Below are 9,544 nucleotides of genomic sequence, written 5' to 3' on the forward strand. Positions count from 1 at the left end.
ACCGGCCACGCGACGCCGCCCTTCGCCGCCGGCGCGCCGCCGCGGCCCCGTCCCCGGCCTCTCCTACCTCTTCCCCGAGCTCCGTCGTCCCTCTCGTCTCCGGCGATTCGAGCTACAGTGTTTCCGGCGAACATCGAAGAACGCGCCAGATCTGGATCTGGGTCATCTCGGTTGACTTTTATCTCCTAACCCTAGTTTTTTATGCCTACTTTGACCTGCCGTAACTTTGCATCCGTAGCTCCGATTTGGGCATATAATATACCGAAATGTTCGCCTCGACGAATCATTTCATTCCATTGTGTCATTTTCATTTGAGATCATCTTGATGCCCAAAATGCTGTTAGTAGGAGGCTTCGTGAGTTAATTGTCAGATCTGCTAGTTCATCTTAGACTTTTGTCATTTTTGCCATGATTATTATGTGCATGATATGCCTGTGAGTCCTTTATATGTTTTGTTAAGCATTTTGTCTTATTTCCAGAGGTGCAACCCATGCATTTTTATGATGTGTTTGGTGACTTGTGCAAGCTTGCAAAGTGAGGCACCCGGTAAATCTGTGTTCAGGGGCTTAGTTGTTTTCACTAAGTCTGGGATATTTTAGTTCATGATGCCATATGTTCAGCTTGTTTCCTAGTGATCCATACCTCTTTTGAGGATGATCAGTAAAGGAGTTTTGTTAACCATGTTATGCTCTATCCATCTATGTCTTTGTTTGCAATTATGGAGCACCCTAGCTTGAGTCAATCGAGCTCTACTTTTGCTTCTTGGTGAATCTGGGCAGATCGTCAACTCGTTTGCGATTTTGCCGATGCTATTGTAGTTGATCCGTGCATGCCATGCCAGTGATCTTGCCATGAATAGCTAGTATTTTGTGCCTTCTTAATGGATGTATGCTTTTCTTGCCATGACTTGCACCGTAGTGAGTGCATCGATCTTGTTTACATGCCTTCGTGAGTTATATTTCAGCGTGTCTTAGTTTTCACTAAGTCTGAAAATTGATTGTGTTTTATGCTATGTTCGTGTGCCCGTTAATATATTTTGTGAACCCTTTTGGCCCCAGGTCACTTTGGGTCTTTTGTTAAGCTTGTTGAGTAGCTCCATGCCATGTTCTTACTTGTCATGTTTAGGTCATGTATCATGTTGTTTTGTTGCTCCGAAGAGGGCTTCATGATCTGAAATTTCAGACAAGTGTTAATTTCACTAAGTCTGGAATCTGTTTTGCATTTGCGTTTTTGCCATGCTTGTTTGAACCTCATAATGGATGAATTGGCCGTGGCTCAGTGCTAGTCTTTTGTTAAGCATCTTGTGTGAATCCCTTCCATGTATTTTGTTGTCATGTTTGGTGGCTGTAGCATGTTCATTTCGTTGCATCTAGATGCCTACTTGCTGTAAATCGCAGACCGGTGTCATATCTTAAAACGCTTGCCATTTCCAAACCGTAGCTCCGATTCCGATGATCTTTATATCGTTTTCAAGCGATTTCATCCCCTCTATCCAGTGGCACCCTTGGAATTCCAAGTTGAGGTCAGGTTCATGCATTTCCTGTCATATCTTGCATTTTGCATCCCGCATCGCATCCCGCATAGCATATCATCATTTCATCATATTGCTTGGTCTTGCACGTGGTTGATTGTATCCTTGTTACTTGTTTGTCTTGTTTGGGTAGAGCCGGGAGACGAGTTCGCTACCGAGGAGCCTGTTGAGTTTGCTTGTGAGGATCCAGTCAACTCTGACAACTGTGCAGGCAAGATGATCATACCCTCGAAATCACTACTATGTTTGCTATGCTAGTTTGCTCGCTCTTGCTATGCCAATGCTACGATGCCTACCTTTTACTTGTCAGCCTCCCAATTGCCATGTCAAACCTCTAACCCACCTTGTCCTAGCAAACCGTTGATTGGCTATGTTACCGCTTTGCTCAGCCCCTCTTATAGCGTTGCTAGTTGCAGGTGAAGTTTGGAGGTCGTTCCTTGATGGAACATCTTTTATTTACTTGTTGGGGATATCATTATATTGCTATGTTATCTTAATGCATCTATATACTTGGTAAAGGGTGGAAGGCTCGGCCTCTCGCCTAGTGTTTTGTTCCACTCTTGCCGCCCTAGCTTCCGTCATATCGGTGTTATGTTCCCGGGTTTTTGCGTTCCTTACGCGGTTGGGTTATAATGGGAACCCCTTGATAGTTCGCCTTGATTAAAGCTTTTCCAGCAATGCCCAACCTTGGTCTTACCATTTGTCACCTAGCCTTTTCTTTCCCTTGGGTTCTGCAGACTCAAGGGTCATCTTATTTTAACCCCCCCCCCCGGGCCAGTGCTCCTCTGAGTGTTGGTCCCACTGAGCGATGTCCGAGGCTACCAGGGGCAACTCTGGGCTGGCTTACCCGACATCTGGCTCATTTGAGTGTGCCCTGAGAAAGAGATATGTGCAGCTCCTATCAAGATTTGTCGGCACATTCGGGCGGTGTTGCTGGTCTTGTTTTAACCTGTCGAATTGTCTTGTTGTACCGGGTTGCCGAGTCTGATCGGTGTGTCTCGGGTGGAGGTCTATTCCTTCGTTGACCGTGAGAGCGTGTCATGGGCTAAGTTGGGACTCCCCTGCAGGGATTGAACTTTCGAAAGCCGTGTCCGCGGTTATGGGCAGATGGGAATTTGTTAATGTCTGGTTGTAGATAACTTGAACCTTAATTAATTAAAATGAATCAACTGTGTGTGTTACCGTGATGGCCTCTTCTCGGCGGAGTCCGGGAAGTGGACACGGTGTTGGAGTTATGCTTGCGCAGGTGTTCCTTTAGCTTCTCGCTCGTGCTTTGCCTCCTCTTCTCGCTCTCTTTTGCGTATAAGATAGCCACCATTTATGCTAGTCGCTTGCTGCAACTCCACATATATTTGTCTCATCCATTCCTATAAGCTTAAATAGTTTTGATCGCGAGGGTGCGAGATTGCTGAGTCCCCGTGGCTCACAGATACTATAATTCCATATGCAGGTCCAGGTGATTTCGCTCCAGGTGACGATTACGAGCTCAAGTGGGAGTTCGACGAGGACTCTCAGCATTATTATGTTTCCTTTCCCGATGATCAGTAGTGGTGCCTAGTTGGGGTTCGATTCAGGGCCTTGTCGCATGTTGGGTTTTCTTCTATTTTTGGCGCCGTAGTCGGGCCATGAGTGTTTGTATGATGGATGTTATTTATGTACTCTGATGTGACGTGGCGAGTGTAAGCCAACTATGTATCTCCCCCTTTTATCATATATTACACGGGATGTTGTAATGATTGCCTAACTTGCGACATTGCTTTCAATGCGGTTATGTCTCTAAGTCGTGCCTCGACACGTGGGAGCTATAGCCGCATCGAGGGCGTTACAAGTTGGTAATCAGAGCCTTCCCCGACCTTAGGAGCCCCATTGCTTGATCGTTTTTAGCAGCCGAGTTGTGTCTAGAAAAAATGTTTTGAGTCATTTAGGAATTATATATCGGAGAGCTTAGGAATTCTTTTACTTCCCGGTCTCCTCATCGCTCTGGTAAGGCATCCTGACGTAGAATTTTGACTCTTCTCTCAAATTTCACTAAAAAAATTTAGGATCACGCGAGTATCTTGGATTTGTTCCGATGGCTTATGATGAGAATACTGTCTTGGTGCCTCCTGTCAGGGGTTTAGTGGAAGTGTCCCGGGGAGTTGAGCTCTGAGGTGTTGTCATCATAATTTTATCATTGCAATTCTGGAATACTTGAGATATGTTCGCCGACATCGAAAATCTCTTTTATGCAGTTCGTTGGTGAGATAACCTCGACGCCACCCAGTACTGGGGCGGGAGTTCAGGAGTATCGCCATAACTTGTATAACGGATGCCTTTCGAAGGTTGAGGTAGATGGTTTCCGAAGTTTTCTTGGTTATGTGTTGAAGGATGGATACAGCTGGATGTAGGATTTGCTAGTTTGGGTGAGATATTATGCTTCCCCTGTATCCCCAACACCTGATTGCATAACCGGAAAGGTTCGGGAGTTTCATAGGTGGGAATTCTAGTAGCTCTAGTTCTTCTTCCATGGATATTGGTTTGAGATTGGGATTTCTTACCGATTATTCGTTCTTGATCCGTACCTTGTTGATTTATTTCTCTACCTTAATTCTACGTGGCTTCTCAATTTATGGATATGTGACCATTTGAAGAGGAATGCATTCGTTCATTTTGTTCGGATGTGAAGACTATATGTTGCAATTTTCATTCCGTTGGATTCAGCTTCAATATTATCTGTCAATGTGCTAATGGTGGTCAACCTCTTCAGGATGGCTCCCGCTAAGAGCACCAGTCAGAACCAGAATCAAGATCCGCCACCACCTCCACCTCCTCCGAAGGCATGGCAAGCTGTGATGGCCGCAACCAATGCAAACACTCAGCTGATCATGCAAATTCTCCAAGAGCGCAATCAAGGCAGTCAAGGGAATCAAGGCAGCAATCAGAGTCACTTTGCTACACTCAACCAGTTCCTTGCTAACGGGCCAAAGACTTTCAGTAATTGTGTTGAGGCAACCGATGTTGACGATTGGCTTGTGGATCTGTGTAAGCATTTCGAGTGCAGTAACGTCAGGCCTGAGGACTTTGTCAAGTTCGCTTCCTTCCAACTCAAAGATCAAGCTGCAGAATGGTTCCAGCAGTACAAGGATTCCAGAGGTGGACGTGTTATCACTTGGGATGAGTTCCGTCGAGATTTCCGAGCTCATCACATTCCGCAGAGCGTGGTTGAAAGCAAGCGTGAGGAATTCCGCAATCTGAAGCAAGGCTCTTTGTCTGTCTATGACTACAACAAATTGTTCCAGAAGCTTGCCCGCTTTGCCAAGCAGGACGTGCCTGATGAGAAGAGCATGATATACCAGTTCAGGGGTGGTCTCAGAGAAGATATTCAGCTCGCTCTTGTTCTCTTTGAGCCCTTGAGGTACGATGAGTTCTACAACATGGCACTGAAGCAAGAAGCTGCTCAGTTGAGGTGTGATGCTTCCAGGAAGCGAGTCAGAGATGTTACTCCTTCTTCCTCTACTCAAGTGGCCAAGCAGCAGAAGTTTTGGCTTCCTCCTCCTCCGTTTCGTCAGCCGTATCAGCAAAAGAGCAAAGGTGGCAGTGGTTCTTCCCACCCACCCAACCCAGGCTTTCAGAACAAGACTTCGTCTCAAGCTCCAAGATCGAGTGCTCCGTATCACCGTCCGCTTTCAGAGGTCACGTGCAACAAGTGCCAACAGAAGGGTCACTATGCCAACAAGTGTTTCAACCAGAGGCGGCTTCCTCCTCCTCCTCCTGTCAGATCGGCAAGTATAGCTGTGGTCAAGCATAACCCCAAGCATGCCAAGGTCAATTTGATGAATGCAGCTCAGGCAGAGGACTCGTCAGATGTGATCATGGGTAACCTTCCTATTAATGATATTCCTGCTAAAGTTCTTTTTGACACGGGTGCATCGCATTGTTTCATCTCGAGGCCATTTGTTTCTAAGCATGAGTTGCCTTTGCAAGATTTGCCTAGACAGTTATCTGTGGTTTCTCCGGGTAAATTTATGAATGCAAACGTGTTTTCCCCAGATGTTTCTATCACATTGGGCGATTACAAATTTCTCTCTTCTCCGGTGGTTCTTGGTAACTCGGATATTGATCTTATTCTCGGAATGGATTGGCTTTCTAAGCACAAGGCTCAGCTTGATTGTGCAGCCAGGCAGATTCAATTGACTCATTCGTCTGAGGATGTAATTGTCTTTGCCGCTCGTGATGATACTATCCGTCTATTTTCTATCAATGAGAAGGGTGAATTGGATGCCATCTCTCAAATTCCAGTCATTTGCGAATATCAAGATGTCTTTCCAGAAGAGCTCCCAGGAATGCCTCCGCACCGGCCAGTTGAATTCGTTATTGAACTTGAACCTGGCACGGAACCTGTGTGCAAACGTCCTTACAAGCTCGGACCTGAAGAGTTGAAGGAGCTGAAGAAGCAACTCGATGAGCAAGAAAGAATGGGTCTCATCCGGCCTAGTTCTTCTCCGTGGGGTTGTGGTGTTCTTTTTGTGAAGAAGAAGGATGGAACGGACAGACTTTGTGTTGATTACCGTCCAGTGAACAAGAAGACCATCAAGAACAAATACCCACTTCCCAACATCAATGAGCTGTTCGAACAACTCAAAGGTGCCCAAGTATTCTCCAAGCTTGATCTCCGTATGGGTTATCACCAGATTCGCATTCGTGAAGAAGATATTCCCAAGACAGCATTCAGAACAAGCTTTGGTTCATATGAATACACTGGCATGTCTTTTGGCCTCGCCAACGCTCCTCTGACGTTCTCTCGCATGATGAATTTCATCTTCAACGCCTACACCAATGACTTCGTTTTGGTCTATCTCGATGACATTCTGGTTTTCTCCAAGAACAAGGAAGATCATGCCAAGCACTTGCGTTTGGTTCTCGATAAACTCAGGGAACATCAGTTCTATGCCAAGTTCTCCAAGTGTGAATTTTGGCTCGATGAGGTTCTTTATCTTGGTCATATCATCTCTGCCAAGGGCATTTCCGTGAATCCTGAGAAGGTGTCCGCAATTGTGAATTGGGAACCTCCTCAGAACGTGAAGCAACTCCGCAGTTTTCTCGGTCTCGCAAGCTATTGCCGAAGATTCGTTGAAAACTTTTCCAAGATTGCGAAGCCTCTCTCTAATCTTCTCCAGAAGCACGTCAAGTACGTTTGGTCTCCAGAGTGTGATATTGCTTTCAACACTTTGAAAGAGAAGTTGATCACTGCTCCAGTTCTGACTCCGCCTGATGAATCCAAGCCATACGAGGTCTTTTGTGATGCCTCTCTCCAAGGTCTTGGCGCAGTATTGATGCAAGAGAAGAAAGTTGTTGCTTATACATCTCGCCAGTTGAAGCCTAATGAGAAGAACTACCCCACTCATGATCTCGAGTTGGCGGCAGTTGTGCATGCTTTGTTGACTTGGAGACATCTTCTATTGGGAAGAAAAGTGGACATTTTCACTGATCACAAGAGTCTCAAGTACATCTTCACTCAGCCTAATCTCAACCTAAAGCAAACTCGATGGGTCGAAATGATTCAAGAGTATAATCCGAGTATCGAGTACACTCCAGGCAAGGCCAATGTGATTGCTGGCGCTTTGAGCAGAAAGAACTACTGCAACCGTCTGATTCTCAAGCCTTATCAACCCGAGCTTTGTGAAGCTTTCCGCAAACTTAATCTGCAAGTTGTTCCTCAAGGTTTCCTCGCCAACCTTCAAGTCTCTCCTACCTTAGAAGACCAGATTCGCCAAGCCCAGTTTCTTGACGCTATGGTGAAAAAGGTGAAGATTGGAATTGCCAAGAGTCAGTCCAAGTGTAAGTGCTACTGCCTTGATGACAAGGACACTCTCTTCTTTGAGGATCGTATTGTTGTGCCCAAAGGTGAACTTCGTAAAGTGATCATGAATGAGGCTCACAATTCTCTCCTCTCCATCCACCCTGGGAGCATGAAGATGTATCAGGACCTCAAGCAAGCTTTTTGGTGGACTCGAATGAAGCGCGAGATCGCTCAATTCGTGAATGAATGTGATGTCTGCAGAAGAGTGAAGGCAGAACACCAAAGGCCAGCTGGTCTCCTCCAACCTCTTGCCATTCCAGAATGGAAGTTTGACCACATTGAAATGGACTTCGTGACTGGGTTTCCAAAGTCCAAGCGTGGCAATGATGCTATATTTGTTGTCATCGACAAGCTCACCAAAGTGGCTCACTTTCTGCCTGTCAAAGAGTCGATCACTGCAGCTCAATTGGCAGAACTCTATACCTCTCGCATTGTCTCTCTGCACGGTATTCCTCAAGTGATCTCTTCAGACCGTGGCAGCATCTTTACCTCGAAGTTTTGGGATTCTTTACAGAAGGCCATGGGCACGAACATCCGTTTCAGCACTGCTTTCCATCCTCAAACAAGCGGTCAAGTCGAGCATGTCAACCAGATTCTTGAAGATATGCTCAGGGCTTGTGTGATCTCCTTCGGCATGAAGTGGGAGGATTGTCTTCCTTATGCTGAATTATCCTATAACAACAGTTTTCAAGCAAGTTCGGGCAAGGCCCCATTTGAAATTCTGTATGGCAGGAAGTGCCGTACCCCTCTCAACTGGTCTGAAACCGGTGAACGTCAGTTGCTGGGTAATGACTTAATCACAGAAGCAGAAGAAATGTGCAAAGTCATTTGTGATAACCTCAAAGCAGCCCAATCCCGCCAGAAGAGCTACTATGATAGTAAGCACCGTGATTTGGCTTTCGAGATCGGAGATCATGTTTACCTCCGTGTCTCTCCTATGAAAGGTACTCGTCGCTTCGGTATCAAAGGGAAGCTTGCCCCTAGATACGTGGGACCTTTCAAGATTGTCAGCAAGAGAGGCGACCTCGCCTATCAACTCGAGCTTCCTTCAAACTTTGCAAATGTTCATGATGTGTTCCACGTCTCTCAGCTTCGAAAGTGCTTCAAGACTCCTGACCGCACCATCAACTTCGAGGACATTGAGCTCCAAGAAGATCTCTCCTATCGTGAGCACCCAGTTGCTATTCTTGAAGAGAATGAACGCAAGACTCGCAACAAGTCAATCAAATTTCTCAAAGTCAAGTGGTCTCACCATTCCGACCGTGAAGCTACCTGGGAACACGAGGATCACCTCCGTTCTGAGTACCCGGAGTTCTTTCAGTCCTAGATCTCGGGATGAGATCTTTTCGTAGTGGTGGAGTGTTGTAACGCCCCGGATATAACTTTCCCAATTTGTACTCCAACTCTTGCCGTTTCCGGTGTTAAGTTATATTTATTTCCTCGGGTTTGGGTTTTGTCTCCGTGTGTTGTTTTCGTTTTCATGCATCTCATATCATGTCATCATGTGCATTGCATTTGCATACGTGTTCATCTCATGCATCTGAGCATTTTCCCCGTTGTCCGTTTTGCATTCCGGCGCTTCGTTCTCCTCCGGTGGCCATTTCTAGCTTTCTTTCGTGTGTGGGGGTTAAACATTTCTGGATTGGACCGAGACTTGTCATGCGGCCTTGGTTTACTACCGGTAGACCGCCTGTCAAGTTTCGTATCATTTGGACTTCGTTTGATACTCCAACGGTTAACCGAGGGACCGAAAAGGCCTCGTGTGTGTTGCAGCCCAACACCCCTCAAATTTGGCCCAAAACCCACCAAACTCTGCTCCATGTCCTAGAGCGTTCGATCACGATCGCGTGGCCGAAAACCGCACCTCATTTGGACTCTTCTAGCTCCCTCTATGCCTATATATACACCCCTTCGTTTTTGGATCATCTCCCCTCTCAAAACCCTAAAAAAAAGGTTTCAGATCTGCCGCCGACGGACGTGTCCGGTGCGGACCGGACAACGTCCGCCCCGTCGCGCCCGGCCACTCCCGTCCTGCCATCTGTCCCTGGGCGGTGCCCACATCGCCGCCGGCCCGCAGGCCCGAGGCGGGCCCTCCTCTCCACCTCGCCGGGCCCGAGGAGCCACCACCGCGCGCCGCTTGTCTTCCCCGGCCCCGGGGGCCGATGCTTCGCCGG

The sequence above is a fragment of the Triticum aestivum genome, chromosome 5A (genome assembly GCF_018294505.1).
Source record: "Triticum aestivum cultivar Chinese Spring chromosome 5A, IWGSC CS RefSeq v2.1, whole genome shotgun sequence".
Taxonomy (NCBI): Eukaryota; Viridiplantae; Streptophyta; class Magnoliopsida; order Poales; family Poaceae; genus Triticum; species Triticum aestivum.